Genomic DNA, 26,495 nt, shown 5'->3' with positions numbered 1-26,495 from the left:
GGGCCCGGGGTGGGGGGGGTTTTGGTAGGGAGGGCGGAGGGTGCTACCGGGCGGAGGGTGTGTAGATGGGAGTGGAGTTTGGTGCCTGAAGGGCCCGGGTAGCGAGGCAGAGGGCTGGGCTTTGACCCGGGTGAAGTTCATGCAAAACGACCCTGCGGGAGAACAGGAAAAACAAAACATTGCATTTGCATAATTACATTACATTTAGCTGAGGCTTTTTAGGGAAAACACCTTACAGTGCATGGCATTGGTTGCAGTTCTTGAAGTTACGAATTACACCTTCGTGAGGGTTGCGTATAGCGAGTCACCTACACCATGATATTGGTTATTGCATCGGAAACCACATGGCTTTTTGGAGAATTAGCACACAACCGAGGTCTGCTGATATTGTTCTGTGGTTTTCAACTTCAGTAAGGGACCCCTGTGCAATAACCATGTTCTAATGTCTACTTTATGACCCAGAGGTTTAAAAAAGTCTTAAATGAGTCAATACAGCACAAAAATTTTATGGTCCTGAGATGGAAGCCTACCAGTTTCCCTTACCTGGGCGCCTCACCAAAACAGTGGAACCACAAAAGACAATAGTGATTTCATGACTCTGACTTTCCTTATAATGCTCTATGTTGCCGAATCATTGAACCACATAGTTCACTCGAGGGACTTACAAGAAAAATGACTCTGGTGAGGTACAACACAGGTGAATTCTCGATCCACATAAACAACGTCTTTCTGTTACGGACAGGCTTACATATTTACAAAACTGTAATTGCTTTACATTCAGCCAGCCCCAAACTTGGCTTGTTTTTCGTTTTTTTCAATGCACATTCTCTGTTGCTTGACGTTTCCAACATACACTACTCAAAAACCCACACTTTCAAATTTTGGTCAAGATATAATATAATGGATATGCATGGTTGGGATCGTTTCAAGATATAATATAATGGATATGGCATGGTTGGGAATCGTTTCTTAGATATAACTATAATGGTTATGCGCATGGTTGGGATTCGTTTCAAAGATATAATATATTGGGATATGGCATGGTGGGATCGTTTCCAAGATATAGTAATGGATTATGGCATGGTTGGGATCGTTTCCAAGATATATATAATGGATATGGCATGGTTGGGATCATTTCAAGATATGAATATAATGGCTATGGCATGGTTGGGAATCGTTTCTAGTATAATATAATGGATCTGGCATGGTTCGGATCGTTTCTAGATATAACATAATGGATAATGGCATGGTTGGGATCGTTTCTAGACTCAAAATCCCATACATCCAGTTGTTAGAATGATGCATACGAGTAAATAAAAGGGGGGGGGGGTGAGCCTACCCAACGCCTTAATTTAAAATCCTGGCCCACTGTGATTATTTTAATTTTCTGTAGGTTTTATGTAATGCATTTGGCATGGTTGTGATTATTTCCTAGCTCAGAATTTCATGCATGCCGTTGTACAAAGTACATGTGTCTACATCTGAGCACACCAATAGCTCCCTCCTCGTATTGTGGGAGAGAAAAAGACAAAAAGAGAATGGAAAAAGGACCACCCTCAGCACAAAGAAAGGGGGATGTAGTAGAGGAGGATATCAGGTTATGCAAAACAGGGCTCTTTGGAGCATGCTGAAAAGAATGTGATCGTTGAAAATTTCAAGTATTGAATTTGCAAGATGGCCTTCCCGGTTGGGAAAAAAAAACCCTGCATATAAAGAATCACTGTCCACAGTGCCAGCATGCTGCAGAAGTCCGATGGCAAGCCTGCGATTCCCATCAGTCAGACTGCTTCCCCATAGAGTAGAGCGAGGGCCTTGTGGTGTCATTTGTAGGTTTGCTTGCATTACTCTAGGTTAGCATCAAAGTCTCTTGGATTGGGGGGTGCTGTGGCACAGTTCCCTTAATACACCACTATACCAGTATTTTGTATGGACAATACCAGTATATGGTATTTCCCATGGGACTCAGGTTCGAGTCTGGACTGGGTAATTCCCCATCTCTCACTCTATCATTCACTTCCTGTCTTCTCTAATACTTTCCTATCTGAATAAAAAGCTCCAACAATATTCATTTGCAAAAAGGCTGTCTAGTCCGTATCAAGAACTACCTTTTTTGTAAGTGTCCTTTAAAGAGAAGAGATGGTGGGGGGGGGGGGGTTTCCCTTTTGTTTTTGTCTAATCTTTCACTTGGGGTTTTGGCATTATCATAAACCCGGTAGTGTCATGGATATGGCAATCTGCGTTACTTTCGATCATCCTTTGAGGGGACACAAGGGGGCCCTTATTTTAATAAAACTTTGCAGAAGGCAATGTGGCATAAAGATGGCGCACGCACAAATCTCAGGATGTGCCGGTACGCAAGTAATTATTCAAGATTTATAAAGCGTGGCCACACGCACGTTTCCCATGCCGATTTACACCTTTTAATAAATCCAACAACCGACTCTGAAGGTTGCGGCACATGTGCTTACCCGTGGCGCACAACCATAATTAACCTTATGATATTCAGTGAAACCGCCCAAATGAATATTGATATGTGTACGGTTTGCGGAAATTCAGAGAGGATATTTTACCAAAGTTGAGCAAACAGTTTTATTAGAATTAGAGAATGTTGGGGCAATGTTGAACAGTTAAGTTTTGGGCAACCCTCAACAAAAACCAAAATCCCTTGGAATTGTAGCATTGTAGATGGTTTATGTTCGCAGGTCACGCTATACCAGAGGGGTTTAAAAAAAGGGACGGCATGGACACATGAACCTGCCAGGTATGGGACATGTAGTATTAAATTTAAGGGTTGTGCAAAGGGGGAAAATAAGCTGCGTCAAGGGGAAAACATTTCACATGACATTGGCCCTAGGTTGTAATTTCACCGGTAACACGTTACAGGGCCTCCCAAAAGTCAAACACACCCCGGGTTTCAAACCCCAGGTTTTTGTCATTTTAAAAAAAATGACTGAAAGACAAATAATTCAAATTTTTTCCCACTTAAACCCTAAATATTATCCTGCACAATGCAGGGGGTAAAAAAAAACCCCAAAACCTTTAAAGGGAAAAAATTTGAAAAAAAAACTTAATTAACATGGTTGCTTTAAAATGCACACCCTTGAATAATACCTTGTTGCAGCCCCTTTCCCTTCGATTACAGTACTCATTTCTTTTTTGAAAAGGGACTCATCAGCTTTGGCAAACGTTGATTTACAATTTTTTTCCCCTTATCTTTGCAAAAACATCCAAAAACTGACAGATTGCGAATGCAAACTCATCTGCCACGTCCTTCTCAGGGGGCCAACGATGTCCGTGCATACAGGTTTTGAACCTTTTGGGGCTGGGCCCTTTCCCAAAAACCTCAATCTTATTTTTAAAAGAAAACCATTTTTTGTTTATTTTTTTGGGATGTGTCCCGAGGTAATTGGGCGTTCTGAAATGATTAAGTTTTATCCCGCATCATCACCTTTTTAACAAGGGGGCAGAAGGTTTTTTTGCCAATACAATGGCCCCTGTGGAAAAAGGGGCAAAATTTTTTGCCCCTCTGACTTAAGCCCCCCAATTACAGCAGAAGGGAAAAACACACATAACTTATGCTGCCACCCCCCATGCTTCCCCCTTTTCCTTTGGGGTTACCTTTGGGAAAAAGTATTTTTGTTTTTGTTCCAAACATACCTCTTGGAATTATGTCCCCAAAAAGTTCGAACCCCGGGTTTTACCTGACCATTTAAAAAACTTTCACATGATTTGGAGATTACAGAAGAAAATTTTTTTTAGATTTACTCCCCCAAAAAAAATTGAACTTTGGCATAAATTTCCCAAAGGGATATTTGGGGACAAAACATCACCCCCAATAAAAAACCCTACCTAACATGAAGTATGTGGGGGGCAGCATTGTTCTTTTTTGCGTTTTTTTTCCCTTTTTAACTGGGGCCTCATTATGGAGGAGGGAATTATAAAAAATTTTCCCCAGGGGGCCCTGGTAGAGCAAAAAAACCTTCGGCCCCCCCCCCGGGAGAAAGGTGAAGATGCAGAGGAACTAATCTTTTCAAACGACAATTTTATCCCAACACTGCCTAAGTCTAAAAAAATAATGGCTTCACCAGAAAAATAAATTTAGGGGGTTTTTGGGGAAGGGGCCCCGACAACCAAAGGGTGCTGCAAAAAGTATTAATTTAAGGTGGTATATTTTTTGAAACCCTTTAATTGAAGTTTTTTATTTTTTAATTTTTTTCCAATTTTAAAACTTTATGCTTTTTTCTCAAATTTCATTTTAAAAGGTTTTAAAAAGTTTTGATTGAAGGTGGAAAAAGCTGGGGAATTTATTTGTCTTTCTGGGCCCCTTTTTTTACATCACAAAAAACCGACATTTGAAGAGGGGGGTTAGACTTTTTGGGAAACCAATGTACATTAAATACAAAAAAGACAATTGCCCATGAGAACATTGGCACACATTTACTTACACTAAAAAAAATAACCATATAGGATCCCCTTCTCTCTCTCTCTTCCCCCTCCTCTCTCTCTCTCTCTCTCTCTTCTCTCTCTCTCTCTTCTCTCTCTCTTCTTCTCTCCTTCTTCTCTCTCTCACACACACACTCACACACATACACACACACTCTTGAATGTTTGAGATGCATGAACCAGAACAGCCAGGACCGAATACATAATTTACAGTAACCGATTGTCAAACCAGATTGTTTTAGCATCTTATGTTTCCTAAAATTAAAGCATTATGCACAAAAGCTCAGCTACCAGAAATGAAACAATCATCGTTAGCCAGGATCTAAAGCAAGTTGGACATAATATTTTTATTTTTCACTTGTCTTTTTGCTCGTATGTACAGTATCATTTCTTACTTTGTACTTTTTTTGTTTCAGGGCTCCACTGTACTGTATCCCTGTCTGAAAAGCTTTTTAGCATGGTAATTTGTTCAGCCTGTGAGCTTTTTACATCTTTTTTGGTTTGTTGTTTCATTTTACTCCTACAGAACACATCCCAAATATGATTTATTATAGTCTGCAAGAAAGCGTCTAGCCCATATAGGGAAATACATACAGTTATATGCATTCCACGACTATGAAAAACAATTTGCACATGGAATATGTATAAGCGCATTATCTGACTGTACCACTATAAAGTTACCCATTTCGATTTGCATTGCCGTGGTTTGTTGTGGTGAACGACACTTGCACCCTCTTTCACCCTTCAATCCCCACTGCCACCTGTGTTCTGTGTTCTTGTAAATCCTTCTGCTGTGTCCCCTTTGGGTTGTCAGTGTAAAGCTAACGGGCGTAGTAGGAGGCTAAGTAAGGTAAACTCATTAGCCACAAAACAACAAAAGTTTACTTCAACAAGCGGGCCCATTTGATGTTTTCCAGCAGTCCCCAAAATCATGCCACACTTTGCCCCGATCTTGCCCCACCCCAACCCTCCTTCTTCAGTTCTACTTCTTGCAGTTGCACAAATAAATCTACTGTACAGCTACCTTAAAACCTTTTTTGCCTGCCTAGGCAGTCTTTCAGCCCGTCCCACACATCTACATTTAAAAGGGAAATGTTTGTTAGTTTTGTTTTTTTGTTTGTTTTCACAGGGACACAATTAAACTACTTTGTAGCTCAGGGGACCTGTCTGTCTCGACGCTTGTACACACACGCACACACACGCACACACCAAATTTGGCAGGGCAATGTCAAATGAAGGACACTGGGTCACATCTGAGGCAGCTGGATGTTTTGCACATGGCCCCTGGTCCAGCCATAATGGGTGGTGAGAGAGCCCCAGCAGCTGATGAGTCCACACTTCCATTTAAGATCCCTCATTATGTGGAACCCAAAGGGCCTCAGGCACCAAACTGAACAAAAAAAATGACAAGATGAGGAGAGAAGAGAAGAAGAAAAGAAGAAAAAGAAGAAGGGATGAAGGAGAGAGAGAGAGAGAGAGAGAGAGAGAGAGAGGAGGAGAGAGGAAGGGGGAGAAAAGGGGGAGAGAGGGAGGGAAGAGGAGAGGGAGGAGGAGGAGAGGAGAGAGAGTGAGAGAGTATGCAAGACAGGGGAGGATTGAATCTCCTGCTGGAAGAGAAAAGGAGAGAAGAGAGAGAGAGAGAGGGATGAGAGAGAGAGAGAGAGGGATTGAAACCCCCAGCTGGAGTGGATGTGAGAGCCTCCCTTGTGAAGGGGTCTTGTAAGTAAACTTGTGAAGACAGGAAAAGCCACAAAGGGGACAAGCCGTCTCTGCTGCTTCCTACTTTCTCCTCGGTGGTGGCACCATGAATCTGGACAACAGTCTGGTACATTCACGACCAGTGCCTACCCCATCACCCCCCACTATACCACACCACACCAACCCCCTTGTGGAGCTAATCCCTCCTCCACTGTACCTCCCTTCAAAGACTGTCACTCTGCGTTAACCATATGAGCACAAAAAGACAAAAACAAACTAGGATGCGGATGAGAAAGAGAGAGAGACAGCAGACAGACTGACAGACAGACAGACTGACAGACAGACAGACGGACAGACAGACAGACAGACAGACAGACAGAACAGACAGACAGACAGACAGCAAAGGAGAAGGTGGGGGTTTCTGCAGCAACAAGCATTCATGGACGACTTTTCCAGACATGGTTGGATCTCAGCTCTTGGCTGTCCAGATCTGTTCAACAACACATTCACCCGAATAGCCATTTTTTCTTTGGGGATTTTTTTTGTTTTTATAGCAAACATCTGCATTGTTTGCAAACACCATTTTTATGTTCGAAAGCAAGTTGACGAAAGCAGGGTTTGGGCTCTCCACCCCCCCAAACCCCCCCAAAAAACCCCAATGACTAAGAGAGCCCTATGGCAGGCCATGGACCCGGAGCCAACCCCTTGAATTCTGTCTAGGCAAGAAGAAGGGTTGTAGTTTTTGCAGTTATTGAGGAGCTTTTTGTGGAGTATTTTCAGAGCCTAAATGACAAACACCCCTTTGCAAGGCTAAATGTTAAAAAATCTTTTTGCCTTAGTTTTATGTAAAGGCCTCTTAAAGTGCCAGTCTAATATAAACCAGTTCAGGCTCGTTCTTTTGCTGTGTGGGCTTTGCTCCCTATTATTCTCCTCTCCTCTCTCTCTCTCTATCTCTCTCTGTGAGTGTGTGTGTGTGTCTCCTCTCTGGCCCTAGCACCAGATGATTTCAATTATAGATTTCTTTTTTTTAGCTGATGTACGATGAAGCAGGAAAGGGGTTCATAAGATTTCAGCCACAGTTGTTTAGATTCGGTCAACAAGTATTTCTCTTTGTTTCATTTTTGTTATCGCAGCAGCAGTGTCAAGTGTTCCACAGCAGTCTCTGTCCTTGGTCAGTCTTGTTCCTCTAATGACCTCTTTTCCACTGCCGGGCTTTCTGGTAGGCCTACAGCTCGTGCTATTCGAAAAACAAAAAAGTGACGGCCGAGTCGTGCTTTGTGAACTGTTGGCATACCAGCTAACCCGGGTTCTGTCGAGATGTGTTGCCTCGGTCGAGATGAGCGAACGGTCGCCCTATTTCGATTAGTGGTGTTCTATCGATTTTGCGATGCCTCATTAAATGAGCGACCTGTACTTCCGCGGAAGGCGTTTCAAGCGGTCCCACGTGGACATGTTTTTATAACCATTATCTTTGTTTAGTTCACGGACGAGGGTGTGAATAGTTCGTGCGGAGTTTAATTAGAACATATGCGGGCCTTTGCTCGACTAACCGTGAGCCTCTCGTTTGAGCAAGTAAGAAACGTGCCAATATGAAGAGACTGAGTTGAGGTTTGCGCAAATACTGGAGAAAGTGTTTGGGATCAGGGCCTGGCTACGGGTTGTTTAATGCAGGTCATTTGCTGTTGTTTGGTTTCAATGCGACGTGGGCTCGCAGGGCAATTTGATACATGAAATCATGTGACTATGGGATAAAACAAGGCGCGATTTAGATATTCCCAGATAGCAGATAGCGTGGCTTGTTTTGGCAGATGTCTGTCTTTCAATGACCGGAATTCATATTTTCATAACATTTCCCACCAATTGCATTTCTTATTACCATGTTGAGGCATTTTACAATGCAGTCGATTCAAATTCTGGAGTGAAGGGTGGAGGGAGCATTTTGCAGCTCAATCAGAGGTGGCGTTTTTTTCCATTTTGCAATGAGAATGCTCCTCGACATAGTCTTTTCTGATCGATGTTACAATGTTCGAGTGTGTGAGGATTACGGTTAGGCAACAAAGTAGCCAAATGTACGAGGCCACGCTATTCGCAGATTTTCCAATGATCTGCTGGATTGATTACGCTATTTCCCGATTCCCCCCGGGGTATACACGGGTATCGTAACTATCAGACCATGACAGTCGGTGGACTGGCTGATAGGCTAACTAGGGACTATAAATGACTGGTGGTAACCTCAGGTGGGACTAGGCTACAGTTTGAGTCACTAAAGTTGACAGTCTCAGGGGTTCCTATCGTAACTTGCGCTACAGTTTGAGTCACTAAGTGGACAGTCAGGATCTATCGTAACTTGCGGTTCACAATTTCGATGGGCAATCACCGCGAAAACCATCTACGAGGTGTGCGCATGACGTGCGCATGTCAGTAGGAAGAGGAATCACATCTCGAAGGGACGCTATATAGGTCACAGTACACGGCATAAAGTGCTTTTCTGTGTTACTCCAGGCTTCGGTGCTAGCATAGGCAGACAAGGCGAACAGTAGGGCGCCAAATTTGTTGGGAGGGAACCCAACAGCCCCACGAGAATTAGAAATGTCAGGTGAAATAAAACATTAAACTTGACATTGACAATGATTATTCAGCATAGGTATGTAGGTACTGTATCAGCTGTGGCTCGATCAGATGTACAAAGACTGTGTATACAGATGCGATTTCTGAACAAACAAAAAGGAAACAAGGAGGTGTTGTTAGCCTAGGGGGGGGGGGGGGTAACAAACTGATAGAACCGCCGTGGTTACTTCCACTTCACTCTTGACCAAGAGGTAAAAACAACGTGTAAGTAGAAACAACGTGAAACAAATAACTTGGCCTGAAGCAATCTGGATGGCTCTGTACTACACTACAAAGCATACTGTGGATAAAGACAAAGGAAGGGGCCTTTTTTTCCCCAAACAATTTTTTTTTTTCCCCCCCCCCCCCCCCCAAAAACAAATGGTGTAAGATATTAAGTAGCTTTCTATGAAATGTTTTTCCCATGATCCAGTGGAAATGAGGGCAATGTATCAGCCTACCAGAGTTGTATAAAGTTGAAGTAATCTTACAGATGAAAACAAGTTGAAACATGTAATATCATACTACTAGTTTTGTAATTAGGCTACATTTTTCAGAGTACTTCTATCCTACTTATAAACTCTGAAACCTACAGTGTATGGTAATCCAGTTTAGGATGGTCAGTCTTATCCTTCCAGCGTGCTACAGTATAGTGCATGACCTCCACTCCAAACAAACGAATGTTACAGTAATTGGAAACAAATCCCATCAAATAACTATCTGGACCTATTCTGTGTCAGCATCATATCAGTATTTTAATGGAATTTAATGGATAGAAGTAGAAGTACTCTTAAATGTATTTTTGTGTATGTTCCACTTACAGGTATAGGGTGGAAATGGCCAATGTATCGCAATAACGGGATAAACTAGCATGAAGTAAAGGTCAGAAATGTCCCTTATGGAAAACACAGCATGAGTCATTATGTACATTCACTCTGTCTTTCGTGAGAGATGCAGCAGGAAGCATGTTAAAAAACCTGTGGCAACATAGGATGGGCTTCATTACCGTATACCGACTGTGCTTCCACACGCCCTGGAGAACACAGGGCTCAAGGGACAGTGACCTACTCAGTCTGCACTAACCTGTTACTTACCAAGCCTGTGGGTTAAATGCCTAAGGGAGACGATTCAATGTCAGGAGGACTATTAAACAAAGATAGCCGATATTTAGGGCAGTCAAGTTTTTAGAAAAATGTGGGTTTGAGATCCCCCTGGGGGTCTGTTACTTTGGCCTGGCTGCAAGCCTCTGGTTACCGCTGTGAAAGACAGGTGTCGATAGACGAGCTCATTAACCAAGTCAAGCCAAGCCATGGCAGGTGCTTCATTATACACCCTTGAAATGATGGGTTGAAAATAACCAATTCTTACTACCGTGCTGGTAACTATGGACCAACTGGCATTGGGTTGTATTTATACAATGAATTGGGTTATTAAATTTCAACCCAACAGTTGAGTAAAACAAATAACTTCAAATTGTGGGGTTATTTCTAACCAAACCGTTATATTGAATGTTACTTTATTGTTGGGTTATTACATTCTTATCCTATATGTGGGTTATACATTCCCCATTTTCTGTTTAAATTACTTAATTATGAAGTTAAATTTACCAAATTAATGTATCATTATATATGTGACACAGGCTGTGCAAAATAAGCACACCAGTTTGTGCAATACATTGATTTTTATTGTCCCATTTTGTTTCACACTTTTCACACAACAAGATGAATGCATTTAAATATAAAATAGAGCCAATTAACAGACATGTTATCATACAGTCAAAAAAGGCAGGAATGGATATTATTCAAAAACAGGACCACAAAAAAAATGGAAGTAAATTATACGGGTAACACAACACTGGGAAAACACTTCAAGCATTGCACATTATGGAAAACTTCAGTATTTACTAATATAGAGAAATAATACAGCCTACTTTTTCAAATATTTTACACTTTCAAAGTTAACAAAGGAATGGACCCATGTTGAAAAGTGAAGGGCATTATGCTTCAGTTGTTTCTATGAGCAATTTTTACCTTGGGAATAGAATGGGGAGTAAGGTTTATGAGAACCTAATGTTGAATACAGAGGATAAATAAAAGGTGTTTGTAAGACTGCTTGTGAACAGTACCTAAACACTAAAACAACCAAATAGCTGAGGTCATTGTAGTTAGTCACCATGAATTGCTGGTGTAAACCGGGGTGGGAACCTATGTCTGGAGGGCCGGTTTGCGCCCCTGAGACAATTTTAATATTATGCAGCTTCATAAGAATATGGCATATTTTGTAAAAAGAAACATTTGCAATACAATGGAAAGTTATATTCAGGGGACCATATAGAAGTAGTTCTGTTTTAAGGTGGCTGCTTTCCATATAGGCCTAGAGTGCAGGGGGAAATTCCTAGTTTGTCGTAATTGTACGGCCCTCGGAGGACTTTCACGGCCTCAGAGTAATTATGAAGTGTGCCCTCAAATGAAAAAAGTTCCCACCCTAGTTGTACACTTACAATATTACACAGTGTTCCAAAACCACAAATGTGTAGAGCAGTGCATTCTGTGTAGAAATTTGCAATAAAATCTTAGCGGGTGTCCCTTTTAAAGGACTGTGGCATTGAAGCTGGCATTGCTGCCTACGCCTTCCTGGGTACAGAAAGCCTGTCAAAAAACTACCTCGGGCCTCTGAATGAAAAGAAAAAAACACACATGCAACATTTAGTTAATTCAAAATTATAAAAATGATGCTGACATTGCAAGACACAGGTCAGACCATCTTGAATTAAATGGGCTAACATAAGAAAGTGGTAGCTAGTAAAGAAGTGCTGGCTTTTAAAAAACAAATAACACGAAAACAAAAATGCTTCTGATATGAGGATCCAATTGAATGAGGTCAAATCACTAGCATGAAACTCAAATTTGGTCAGGGCTTAAGTGGTATAAGGATGCACATAGTGGTAGCCAAACTATTTGCTACACGGGACAAAAAACAGTGAACTTTTACCCAGTAGGCTAGTGCGCACAATGGAAGATTGCCTCCTTTTCTTTCAGCAACATCCAAGGCAAATAGCCTAAATATGGTGAGGAAAACACATTTGAAAATTATCTAACTGAATAATGGCTGCATCCATTTAGTTGCAAGCAAAAATTTATTGTTAAGTTGGTATGTCATCTAATTACACCCAGGTGGTCTGTCATTGCCTTACACAATGTCAATAATTATTTTTCTTTGAAAAGCACCGTATTCGCTTTGCCTGCCCACAGAAATCTATAAATAAGGCCACTACTCACGTCAGTCAGTCGGTGCACTGCACTTGTGACAGGTGACAGCTCTGTTCAGTCCTGGACCTCTCCTGTACCTTTTTTTCATAGCTGCAATCATCTGGCAAATAGAAAGCCACATTGTTGTTAAAACCAGAGGTAGTAGCTATACATGCTGCTGACATTTACTCCGTCCTGACATGCTCTGTATATCGAAGCCTCTTCGCGGACGTCCAGCTTATCTGAAAAGCTAGTTCTCAAAAACCACCACAGAATAGCTGCACCCAGCCATGAACTAGCCTTCCTTGAGCAGAGCTGAAGATGCCAGCGGCATTAGTACAAATGAATAGGGATACACGGCACGTTCGTATTTTCCGTTGTTGTTATTATTAATTTCTCTAAACTTGTGCTGATTTTTGCTACTTATTTCCACGCGACACTCGCGGCAGTGTGCTTGATAATTATTGGCCCGCCGAGAGACCAAACTTCAGGAGCGGCGCACTGCGGCAGTTATTTGTGTCGATGAGTTACCGTGGGAAAACCAAAAGACGGTTGGACACAGATTGGAAGTTACAGGCGAGTTTTCGTGATAATTTAAAATGAATACCATCTGTTTCGGACGTGATTCATTCCAATGTTTATTATGATTAGATTAGTTGACTCCATTTCCATTGTTTTAGGTATTGAGGAGTAAACCAAACGGTTTAGGTTTGTGTAGAGGACTACCTTGGGCAAACGGTCTTCTTATTCAATGGGGGGGGTTCATAACTCATCGATCGGATCGAATGGAAGCTATTATAATGCGTTGGATGAACGAATGGCTATCACACATCTATCAGCTTTAGGCAGTTAAACTAAAGTTGCTGGAGACATACAGTAAAACACATTACAAACCTTCTATTTTTGTTGAAGTCTCGGTCAGTTCCTTCTTCCAGGGCGGGGCGGGCAGGCAGAAAGAAAAGTTCTGCAGGGAACTCTGATTTCACGTAGCAGGGCAAACACAGTGTTGGGTACAATAACAAGTGAGTGGGTTATTGTGGTAACCTAACTAATAACCCAATCAGTAGTGTAGCCATAGGATGTTCCCCACTTTCTTTCTTTTCTTTTTTTTCTTTTTCCAACCAATATTGAGTTAGAGTATCCAACACTGCATTAGAATAACCCAACACGGCTGTTATTCAGAACTTGGGTTGACAAAACAACCCAGCATTTCTTAGTGTGTTACAGTTCTCTGCATTACACGACCCTGTGAGAGGCAGATTTTTACAGGGGACTGACTGCTTCACAGCTGTAGAGAGGAGAGGCGTGGGAGTGCACGTTGCCATGTTAAATAACGTGTGCTGTTTGACACGCTTCACCCGCTCAGCTGAAGGGCAAAAACATTTCCTGTCATGATATGTTCTTTTCTTTATTTGTGGTTAAGACGTCTGCATCGAGATGAGTTTGCTCACAACAACATACAGTTGGAATCTCCATCTCTGAGACTGTGTTGTGTTTATTGGAGAGAGAGTGAGATGAGAGAGAGAGAGAGAGGTGAGAGAGAGGATAGAGAGAGAGAAGAGAGAGAGAGAGAAAGCAAGAGAGGTGGAAGGCAGGGTGAGGGCGTAGAGACAGGCTTGTGTGGAGAGGTGGTCAGCCGTGGTGTGAGCTACAATGTAAAGTTCCTTTGAGTCTGTAAAATAGATGGGTGAGTGTGGGAAGTGGAGGGATCCAGTGGTTCTAGAGCACTTCAAAGCAACGGTTCGGAGTAGATTCAGCTAATGCCATTTGAACATGACATCATCCAGTAGTCCAGCCGAAAGTTGTTTTCTGGCTGGGCGAACTTAGCAGAGATATGAGTTATTTATGGTTATTTCGAATAGTTTGCGATGGGCATTCGCAGTATCTCCAAACTTTACCCCACCCAAAAATTACATGTCATGACACAAAACTTACTTTCAGTGTACAATATGTCTCTACTCACAAAACGAAGCATTTAGACGTTTGGAAATAGTCCAGGAGTTTATTATTATCCACAGGAGCAGAATATATTCTGCCTTTCTAAAGGGTGATTTATGCCTTGAGACCAGCGTCCCTGCGTCGTGATGCAGTGAGCCGCGCAGTTAACGGAGTGAATCAAAATTAACTGCATCATGGCTGCAACAAGCTCACTCCGTGGCACTGCCAGGAAGTATAACCCGACCTTAAAGCTGCGCCGTCGTTACCTACGCAAGCCAGTAAAATCCTCAACAAAGTTTCAGACGAGAGTATTAAAAAAAGGTCTTCATGAATTGTGATTAAGGTTTATATTTGTCTGTCTTGTTTTATTTTGCCTCTCTCTGTACAGTGGTCCTTGAGTTTCTTGAAAGGCGCTTTTACGTAAATAAAATGCATTATTGTTTATTATTATTTTTATTATATTTTCAATGCAAAAACATTACTAGATATTTCCAATATTTTACTACTATCAATTAGACAAGGATTTTCGTTATCAATACGGATGCTGAATTCTACTTTTCATTGTTGCATAATGATGGTTTGTTGAGGAACTTTTACAGGCCTTACGGAAGCAACGTCAGGCACAGCTTTAATCAGGTCAGACTGTATTCGGCTTGCGTTGATATAATAAAAACTACTGGATATTTTCAAAACCTCTAAATGCTTGTTGTTGAGAGAGACCATATTTGTTCTACTGTAGAAGTTTGGTGTCACTGATGCGTGTAATTTTTGAAGGGTTAGTTTGGAAGATACTGCGAATGCCCGCCAACTATTCGCAATAACCACTAATAACTCATAAATTTAAATAAATCAGCTAATGTTTCGCACAAGCCAGAATACACATGGGTGGACGTCTGGATGGATGTCACGGTTCAAATGGCATTTAGGGTGAATCTACTCCGACCGTTGCTTTGAAGTGGCTCTAGAAACCACTGGTTCCTCCACTTCCACACTCCCTCTATTTACAGACCCAAAGGAAACTTTCATTGTAGCTCACAACCACTGCAGACCACCTTCTCCACACAGCCTGTCTTCTACGCCGCCTCACCCTGACTTGCCACCTCTCTTGCTTTCTCTCTCTCTCTCTCTCCTCTCTCTCTCTTCTCCTCTCTCTTCTCTCTTCTCTCTCTCTCTCGTCTCTCTCCAATAACAACAAAAACACAGTCTCAGAGATGGAGATTCCAACTGTTGTTGTTGTAGAGCATAAACTCATCTCGTTGCAGCGTACTCTTAACAACAAATAAATGAAAAACATATCATGACAGAAAATGGTTTTCCCTTTTCAGCTGGGAGGGGGTGCAGCGTGTCAAACCAGCACAGTTATTAACATGGCAAACGTGCTACTCCCAGCGCCCTCCTCTTCTACAGATGTGAAGCGTCAGTCTGTAAAAATTCTGCCTCTCACAGGGCGTGGTAGCGAGGACTGTACACACTAAGAAAATTGCTGGGTTGTTTTGTCAATTTTTTCCCCTTTTCTTCCCTTTTTTTCTTTCTTTTTCCAAGTGCTGAATAACAGCCGTGTTGGGTTATTCTAATGCTGTGTTGGATACTCTAACTCAATATGGTACAGTGGGGGAAATCTATGCTAACTCTACTGAGTGGGTGTTATTGAGTTAGGTTACACAATACCCAACTCCAATGGGTTTATTGTACCCAACACTGTGTTGCCCTGCTACGTTTGAAATCAGAGTTCCCTTGCAGATAACGTTCTTTATGCCTGCCCGGACCACGCCATGGAAGAAGTGAACTGACCGGGTCTTCAACAAAAATGAAGGTTTCTGTGTAATGAGTTTTTACTGTTTTGTCTTCCAAAGCTAAACTTTAGTTAACTGGCCTAAAGCTGATAGATGTGTGATAGCCATTCGTTATCCAAACGCATTATATCTTTCCATTCGAATCGCATCTATGAAGTATGAAACCCATTGAATAAGTGAAGACCGTTGCCCAAAGTTGTCACTACACAAAACCTAAAAACGTTGGTTACTCTCAATTCCTTAACCAATGATATGGAGGTCAACTAATTAATCATAAGAAACATTGGAATGAATCTCTCGTCTCGAAACCAGATGGGATTCATTTTAATTTCACGGAAACTCGCCTGTAACTTCAAATCTGTGTCAACCGTCCTTTTGGTTTCCACGGTATACTCTCGACAAAAATAACTGGCCGCGTGCCGCCTCTGACAGTTTGGTCTCTCTGCGGGCCAATATTTATCAACTCCTCGCCGCGAGTTCGCGTGAATAAGTAGCAACAAATCAGCACAAGTTAGAGAAAATTAATAATAACTACACACGGAAAAATACGGAACGTGCGGTGTCATCCTATTCAGGTTGTTACTAATGCCAGCTGGGGGGACATCTGCAGCTCTGCTCAAGGTAGGCTATGTTCATGGCTGGTGCAGCTTTTTTTTTTTTTTTTTAGTCTGTGTGGTATTAGAACTAGCTTTTCAGATAAGCCTGGAACGTCCCGCGAAGTGGGCGTCGATATACAGACTTGGTCAGGACGGGAGTATGTCAGCGGCATGGTATAGTCTACTACCTCTGGTTTTAACAACAATGTGGCTTTCTATTTGCCAGGATGATTGAAAGCTATGAAAAAAATGGAAGGAGTACGTCATGGAATTGTACAGAGATGTCACCCTGTCACTGTGGCAGTGTGCACGACTGACTGACTGTGAGTAGTGGGCCTTATTTATAGTTTTCGGTGGGGGCAGGGCCAAAGCGAATACGGTGCTTTTCAAGAAAATATTGTATTGGACATTGAGTGTAAGGCAATGACAGGTCCTCCTGGGTGTAATGTGATGAGCATGCCTACTTAAAAAATAATATTTTGTGCAAAAACCTAAATGGATGCAGCTATTATTCAGTTAGTACTTTTATTTCTAATGTGTTCCTCACATTTTTTAGGCTATTTGCTTGGATGTTGCTGAAAGAAAGGAGGCATTTTCATTGTGCAGCCAATAGCCTAGTGGGTTAGTTCCACTGTTTTGTCCGTGTTGCAATAGTTTGGCTACCACTAGTGCATCCTTATTACACTTAAGCCTGACCATATTGAGTTTCATTTGCTAGTTGATTTGGACTCATTCAATGGATCCTCATTCAGAAGCATTTTGTTTTCTGATATTTGTTTTTAATAGCCAGCATCTTTCTTTACTAGCTACCAATTTCTTATTTAGCCATTTGATTCCACAGATGGTCTGACATGTGTTTGCAATTGTCTCCATCATTTTATAATTTTGTAACTAAATGTTGCATTGTGTGTTTTTTCTTTTCATTCAGAGCCGAGGAGTTTTGACGAGGCTATCTGTTACCAAGGAGGCGGGAGCAGCAATGCAGCTTCAATGCGCACAGTCCTTTTAAAGGGACACCCAGCTATGGATTTTATTGCAAATGTCTACACAGAATGCACTGCTCTACACATTTGGTTTGGAAAAACACTGTGTATTATTGTAAGTGTACAACAGGGGGTGGGGGGGAAAACCTTTTCATTTGAAGGGCGCCACTTCAAATTACTCTGAGGGCCATGTGAAAGACCTCCGAGGGCCGTACAATTAACACAAAAACTAGGAATTCCCATGCATCTAGGCCTATATGGAATGCAGCCACCTTAAAAAGACCTTAACTTATATTTTGTCACTGAATTATAAACTTTCATTGTATTGCAAAATGTTTCTTTTACAAAATATGCCATATTTCATATGACGGCTGCATAATATTAAAAATGGTTACTGTTTCTCAGGGGCCGCAAAACGGCCCTCCAGAATAGGTTCCCCACACCCCCTGTTTACACCAGCAAACTTCATGGTGACACTACAATGACCTCAGCTATTGGTTTGTTTCTAGTGTTTAGGTACTGTCTCAAAGCAGTTCTTACAAAACACATTTATTTATCTCTGTATCAAACATTGAGTTCTCATATAACCTTTTCCAATTCTATTCCCAACGTAAAAATGTGCTCTTAGAAACAACTTGAAGGGCATAATGCCCTTTCACTTTCAACAGGTCTTCTTTGTAAACTTTGAAAGTGTATATTGAAAAACAGTAGGCTGTATTATTTCTCTATCTTAGTAAATAATGAGTTTTTCCTTAATGTGCAATGCTTGAAATGTTTCCCAGTGTGTTGTTACCCTATAATTTTTCCATTTTTCTGTGGTCCATGTTTTTGAATAATAATCCATTCCTGCCTTTTTTGACTGTATGATAAACATGTCTGTGATATTGCTCTATTTTTATACTTTAATGCAATCATCTTTGTTGTGTGGAAAAAAAAAAAAAAAAAGGTGTGAAAACAAAAGGGACAATAAAATCAAGTATTGCACAAACTGGTGTGCTGATTTTGCTCCACAGCCTGTGTTCATCATATAATAAGTGATACATTTTTGGGTAATTTAACTTCATTAATTAAGTAATTTAAAACAGAATATTGGGGCTTGTATAAACCCCACATTTTAGGATATGAATGTTAATAAACCCAACAATAAAGTTACATTCAATATAAACGGTTTGGTTGAAATAAACCCACATTTGAGTTAATTGTTGTACTCAAACCCATGTTGGGTTGAAATTTATAACCCAATCCATTGTATAAATACAACACAATGCGAGTTGGTCCAATAGTTTACCCAGCACGGTAGTAAGAATAGGGTTGTTTATTTTCAAAACCCATCAGTTTCTAAGGTTGTATAATGAAGCTCTCCATGGCTTGGCTTGACTTGGGTTTAATGGAGCTCGTCTAAGACATCCTGTTTTCACAGGCGGTATACAGAGGGCTTGCAGCCAGGCCAAAGTACAGACCCCAGGGGGGGGACTCAACCCAATTTTCCAAAAACTTTGACCTGCCCCTAATATAGGCTTATTGTTTAAATAGTCATCCTGACATTGAATCGTCCCCTTAGGCAAATTATCCACAGGGCTTGGTAGTAAACAGGTTAGTGCAGGACTGAGTAGGTCACTGTCTTGAGGCCCTGTGTCTTCACAGGGCGTGTGAAGCACAGTCTGTATACGGTAATGAAGCCCATCCTAGGTTGGCCACAGGTTTTAACATGCATCCTGACTGCATCTCTCACACGAAAGAAGAGTGAATGTATCATAATGACTCATGCTGTGTTTTCAATAAGGGACATTTCTGACCTTTAATTCTGCTAGTTGTATCCCGTATTGCGGATACATTGGCCCATTTCCACCAATACCTGTATTTGGAAACTTACACAAAAATTACATTTGTAAGAGTTACTTCTAACTTTATCATTAAATCCATTAAAATACTGATATGATGCTGACACAGAATAGGTCCAGATGAGTTATTTGATGGGTTTTGTTTCCATTTACTTGTACTTGTTGTTGGAGGTGGGAGGTCATTGCACTATACTTGTAGCCACGCTCGGAGGATAAGACTGACTCCATCCTAATGGTTACCTTACACTGTAGGTTGCAAGGAGTTGTATAAAGTAGGATGTAGAAGTACTCTACAAATGTAAATTACAAATCAATAGTAGTATGTTATACATGGTTTCAACTTGTTTCATCTGTAAGATTACTTCTACTTTATACAACTCTGGTAGGCGATAATTGCCTCACTTTCCACGGATACATGGGGAAAAACATGTTCATAGAAAGCTTCTTAATATCTTACCTCAGTTGTGTTAGGGAAAGGCTTCCTTTTGTCTTTATCAAGTATTGCTTGTGTATGGGTAGTAACAGAGAGGCCTTACAGATTGCTTCAGGCAAGTTATTTGTTCACGTTGGGTTTCTACTTACACGTTGTTGTTACCTCCTGGTCAAGAGTGAAGTGGAGGTAACCAGGGCCGGTCTAGTCAGTTTGGTCCCTAGGGCGTTCGCGGGTTGGGTTGGGGTGTGGGGGTCGCGAACAACACCTCCTGTCCTTTTGTTTGTTTAGAAATCGGCATCTGTATACAACAGTCTTGTACATCCCCTGATCGCAGCAACAGCTGATACAGTTACCTACATACCTATGCTGAATAAAATCGATTGTCCAATGTCAAGTTTAATGTTTTATTTTACCTGACTTTCTAAATTCTGTGGGGCTGTTGGGTTCCACTCCAACAAAATTTGGCGCCCTACGTGTTCGCCTTGTCTGACTATGCTTAGCAACCGAGCCTGAGGTAACTCAGTATAGCAGTTTATGCCGGGTGTACTGTCTTTATTGAGCGACCCATCGGATGTGATCTCTTCGCTACTGGAGCATGCGCACGCGATGCGCACACCCACGTGGGTGGATTTTCGCGGGGTGATATGCCCATCGAATTGTGAGACCGCCACGCAAGTTTACGATAGGATCCTGCTGTCAACTTTAGTGATCCAAACTTGTAGGCAAGTTACGGATAGGATCCACCTGAGACTCGTCAACTTTAGTGACTCAAACTGTAGCCTAGTCCTCCTGAGGTTTACCAACAGTCATTTATAGTCTAGTTTAGCTTACAGCAGTCCACCGACTGTCATGGATGAAAAGTTACGATACCGGGGTATATCCCCTGGGGGGGAACCGGGAATTAGCGTATATATCCAGCAGATCATTGGAAAATCTGCGAAATAGCGTGGCCGTACATTAGCTTACTTTGTTGCCTAACCGGTAATCGCTCACACACACGAACATTGTAACATCGATCAGGAAAAGGACTAGTTAGAGGAGGCATTCTATTGCAAAATGTAAAAAAAACGCCACCTCTGATTGAGCTGTCCAAAAATGCTCCCTCCACCTTCACTCAGAAAATTTGAATCGACTGCATTGTAAAATTGCCTCAACATGGTAATAAGAAATGCATGGTGGGGATGTTATGAAAATATGATTCCGGGATTGAAAGACAGACATCTGCCAAACGAGCCACGCTATCTTGCTATCTGGGAATAATCTAAATCGCGCTTGTTTATCCCATAGCACTTTGATTTCATTGTAGCAATTTACCCTGCGAGCCAACGTCGCATTGAAACCAAACCGAACAAGCATATGACTGCATTTTAAACAACCGTAGCCAGGCCCTGATTTCCAAACACTTTCTCCAGTTATTTTGCGCAAACTCCAACATCAGTCTCATTTAATATGGCACGTTTCCCTTAACTTGCTCAACGAGAGCTCACGGTTGTCAGCAGCCGCATGTTCTTATTAAAACCTCCGCCACGAAACGATTGCACACCCCTGTCCGTGGTGAAATAAACAAAGTAATGGTTATTTAAAAACAGTCTACGTGGACCGATTGAAACGCCTTCCGCGGAATGTCCAAGGTCCTCATTTAATGATGAGGCATCGCAAAATCGATTAGAACACCACTATCGAATAGGGCGATGCGGCCTCGCTCACTCTCGTCGAGGCAACACATCGTCGACAGAACCACCGGTTTGCTGGTGGTAGGCCTACAGTTTCGACAAAGCACGACACGGGCCGCTCATCTTTTTGTTTTCGGAATTATAGGCACGAGCTGTAGGCCTACCAAGAAAGCCGGGCAGTGGAAAAGAGGCATTAGAGGACCAAGACTGACCAAGGACGAGGGACTGATGTGGAAACACTTTGGGGGAAAACTTTTTTTCTGCTGCTGCGATAAAACAAAAATGAAACAAAGAGGAATACTTGTTGATCCGAAATTATAAACAACTGTTGGCTGAAATCTTATGAACCCTTTCTGCATTCATCCGTACATCAGCAAAAAATAAGAAATCTATAATTGAAATCATCTGGTGCTAGGCCAGAGAGGAGACAACACACACACAATCACAGGAGGAGAGAGGAGAGGGAGAGAGAGTGATCGGGAGGGAGAATAAGAGGGAGCAAAAGCCCCACACAGCAAAAGAACGAGCCAGAAAATGGTTTATATAGACTGGCACTTTAAGAGGCTTTACATAAACTTAAGGCAAAAAGATTTTTAAAAATTTATCCTTGCATAGGGTGTTTGTCATTTATGGCTCTGAAAAATACTCCACAAAAGCTCCCAATAACTGCAAAAACTACAAACTTCTTCTTTGCTAGACAGTAATCAAAGGGGTTGGCTCGGGTCCATGGCCTGCCATAGGCTCTCTTAGTCATTGGGAGTTTTTGGGGGTTTTGGGGGTGGAGGAGCCCAACCTGCTTTTCGTCAATTGCTTTCGAACATAAAAAAAATGTGTTGCAAACAAGTGCAGTTTGTTTGCAATATAAAAAACAAAAAAAAAATTCCCCAAAAATAGATTGCTATTCACGGGTGAATGTGGGTTGACGACTCGGACAGCCAGAAGAATGAGATCCAACCATGTCTGGGAAAAGTCGTATGAATGCTTGATGCTGCAGAACCCCCACCTCTCTCTTTGTTCTGGTGTCTCTCTGTCTGTCTGTCTGTCTGTCTATCCGTGTCTATCTGTCTGTCTGTCCCTGTCTGTCTGTCTGTCTGTCTGTCTGTCCCTGTCTGTCTGTCTTGTCTCGTCTCTCTTTTCTCATTCCGCATCCTAGTTGTTTTTTTGTCTTTTTGTGGGGGGCTCATAGGGTACGCAGAAGTGACAGTCTTTGAAGGAGGTTACAGTGGATGGTGGCAGGGGAGGATTAGCTCAGTTCAAGGGGGTTGGCTGTGGTGTTGTGGTATAGTGGGGGGGTGAATGGGGTAGGCACTGGTCCGGGAATGTAACCAGACTGTTTGTCCCAGATGTCATGGTTGCCACCCGAGGTGAAGTTAGGGAAGCCAGCAGAGACGGGACTTGTCCTTATGGTGCTTCCCTGTACTTCACATAGTTTACTTACAAGACCCTTCACAACGAGGAAGCTATCAGGGGGAAAAATAAAAAAAAAATATATATGGGGGATTGATAGATAAGATATAAGAGAAGAAGAGAGAGATATAGTAGAGAGAGATAGATATGATATGGATCCACTCAGCTGGGGGTTCACATGGACTAGCATCTAAGAATCTCTCCTCTCTCTCTCTCTCTCTCTCTCTCTCTCTCTCTCTCTCAGCAGGAGATTCATCCTCCCCTGTCTTGCATTCTCTCTCTCTCNCTCTCTCTCTCTCTCTCTCACTCTCTCCTATCTCTCTCCCTCTCTCTCCTTTCTCGCTCTCTCTCTCCTCTCTCTCTCTCCTTCTTCTTCTTCTTCCTTCGTTCTTCTTCTTCTAATCTTCTTCTCCTCAATCTTGTCCTTTTTTGTTTCAGTTTTGGTGCCTGAGGGCCCTTGATGGGTTTCCTCGTTATGAGGGGTTCTTAATGGAAGTGTGAGGACCTCAGCAGCTGCCTGGGGCTCCTCTCACCGATCCCATTATGGCTGGACCAGGGGCCAGGTGCAAAACATCCAGCTGCACTCAGAGGCGTCGACCCAGTTTCCTTCATTTGACATTGCCCCTGCCAATTGGTGTGTGCGTGTGTGTGCGTGGTGTGTACAAAGCGTCCGAGACAGACAGGTCCCCCTGAGATTACAAAGTAGTTTAATTGTGTCTGTAACAAATAACTAAATAAACATTTTCCCTTAAATGAGATGTGGTGACGGGCTGAAAGACTGCCCAGGCAGGCTAAAAAAGTTTTTAAGTGTAGCTGGTACAGAGTAGATTTATTGGTGTGCAACTGCAAAGATGTAGGAACTGAAGATGGAGGGTTGGGGTGGGCAAGGATGCGGGGCAAAGTGTGGCCAATGATTTTGGGGGGACTGCTGGGAAAAAAACATCAAAGGGCCCGCTTGTGAAGCTAAACTTTGTGTTTTGGTGGCTTTAAATTGAGTATTCCTGACTTTAGCCTCCTACTACGCCCGTTAGCTTTACAACTGGACAACCAAAGGGGGACAACAGCAGAAGATTACATGACACAGAACAAGGTGGGCAGTGGGGATTGAGGGTGAAAGAGGGTGCCAAGTGTCGTTGCACCCACAACAACCACGGCAATGCAAAAATCGATAATGGGTAATCTTTTATAGTGGTGTAACAGTCAGAATAATCGCTTATTACCATAATTTCCATGTGCAATTTGTTTTCATAGTTGCGGGGAATGCATATACTGTATGTATTCCGTATATGGGCTAGACGCTTCTTGCAGACTATAATAAAAATCATTATGGGAATGTGTTCTTGGTGAGGAGTAAAATGAACAGACAAACCAAAAACAGATGTAAAAGATCACACTCCAGGCTGAACAAATGACCAGGCTAAAAAGCTTTTCAGACAGTGGGGATTACAGTACAAGTGAGAGCCTGAAAACAAAAAAAGTACAAAGTAAGAATGATACTGTACATAACGAGCAAAAAAGGACAACGTGAAAAATAAATTTTTATGTCCGACCTTGCTTTAGATCCTGGCTAAACGATGATTGTTTTCATTTCTGTGAGCTGATGCTTTGTGGCAATGCTTTAAGTTAGGGAAACATTAGAATGCTAAACCAAATCTGGTTGACCAAAATCGGTTTACTGTAAAAAATTACTGTATTCGGTCTTGGTCTGTTTCTGGTTCATGCTATCTCAAACATTCAAGAGTGTGTGTGTAATGTGTGTGTGTGGTGTGTGACGAGAGAGAAGAGAGAGAGAGAGAGAGAGAGAAATGAGAGAGAGAGATCGAGGAAGGAGAGAGAGAGACGATAGAGAAGAGTGAGAGAGAGAGGAGATGCCTATTAATGGTTATGTTTATGTGTAAGGTATGGTGTGCAATGTCTCATGGGGCAATGTCTTTTTTGTTATATTATGTACTGTATGTGTTACCGGTGAATTTTCACAGATAGGGGCATGGTCATTGTGAAATGTTTTCCTTGGACGCAAGCTTAATTTTCCTCCCTTTGCAAACATACTTAATTAATACTACATGTCCCATGATCTCTGGCAGGTTCATTTGTGTCATGCCGTCTTTTTTTTACCTCTGGATATAGCGTGGACCTTTGCGAACATAACCATCTAACATGCTACTATTCAACGGGATTTTGGTTTTTGGTATGAGTAGCCAAACTTAAAACTGTTCAACATTGCCCAACATTCTCTATCTAATAAAAACTGTTTGCTCACTTTGGTTAAATATCCTCTCATGTATTCTCCGGTAAAAAAACAAACCGTAACACATATCAAATATTCATTTTGGGCAGTCTTCACTGAATATTCATGGTTAAATTTATGGTTGTGGGGGCCACGGGTACAGCACAGGTGTGCCGCAACTTCAGAGTAGGTTGTGATTTTTATAAGGTGAAAATCGGGCATGGAGAACGTGCGTGTGCCACGCTCTTATAAATCTGAATAATTACTCTGCGTACGCACATCCTGAGATTTGTGGCGTGCGCCATCTTATGCCCACATTGGCTTCTGCCAAAGTTATTTATAAATAAGGCCCTTGTGTCCCCTCAAAGGATGAAATCGAAGTAAACCTCAGATTGCCCATATCACATGACACTCAGTTTATGATTAATGCAACACAAAGAAAGATTTAGACCAAAAACAAAGGAACCCCCACCATCTTCTTCTCTATTTAAGGACACTTTACAAAAAAGGTAGTCTTGATTACTGGACTAAGACAGCCTTTTGCAATAGAATATTGTTGCGAGCTTTTTTAATTCAGATAGGAAAGTAAATTAGGAAGAGACAGGAATGTGAATGATAGAGTAGAGAGATGGGGAAATTACACCAGTCCAGCCTCGAAACCTGGAGTCCCCATGGGGACAATACATTACTGGTATTGTACCATACATAATACTTGGTATTATGGTGTATTAATGAAAACTGTGCCACAGCACCCCCCCTAAAATTTCCAAGAGACTTTGATGCTAACCTAGAGTAATGCAAAGCAAACCCTACAAATGAACACCACTAAGGCCCTCGCTCTTCTCTGATGGGGCGCAGCTCTGACTGATGGGAATCGCGAGCCTTTGTATCGGAACTTTCTGCAGCATCTGGCACTGTGGACAGTGATTCTTTATATGCAGGTTTTTTTCCCGAACCGTGAAGCCATCTTGCAAATTCAATACATTGAAAAATTTTTTCCACACACGATCCACATTCTTTTCAGCATGCCTCCAAAGAGCCCTGTTTGCATAACCTGATATCTCCCTCTAACTACATCCCCCTTTCTTTGTGCTGTGGGTGTCTTTTTCCATTCTCTCTTTTGGTCTTTTAACTCGTCCCACAATACGAGGAGGGGAGCTATTGGTGTGCTCAGATGTAGACCCACATGTAACTTTGTACAACGGCCATGCCGGGAAATTTCTGAGCTAGAAAAGTAATCACAAACCCCCCCATGCCCAAATGCATTACATTTAACCTATTTTTTACACGGAAATGAAATAATCACAGTGAGCCAGGATTTTAAAATTAAGGCGTTGGGTAGGCTCCCCCCCCCCCCCCCTTTTTTTTTACTCGTATGCCCATCATTCAAACAACTGGATGTATGGGATTTTGAGCTAGAAAAACGATCCCAACGCATGCCATATCCATTATGTTATATCTAGAAACGATCCGAACCATGCCAGATCCATTATATTATCTAGAAAACGATCCCAAACCATGCCATAGCCATTATATTATATCTTGAAATGATCCCAACCATGCCATATCCATTATATTATATCTTGAAACGATCCCAACCATGCCTAC

This window comes from Engraulis encrasicolus, chromosome 3, assembly GCF_034702125.1.
Source record: "Engraulis encrasicolus isolate BLACKSEA-1 chromosome 3, IST_EnEncr_1.0, whole genome shotgun sequence".
NCBI lineage: Eukaryota > Metazoa > Chordata > Actinopteri > Clupeiformes > Engraulidae > Engraulis > Engraulis encrasicolus.
Note: the sequence above shows the minus strand (reverse complement) of the source record.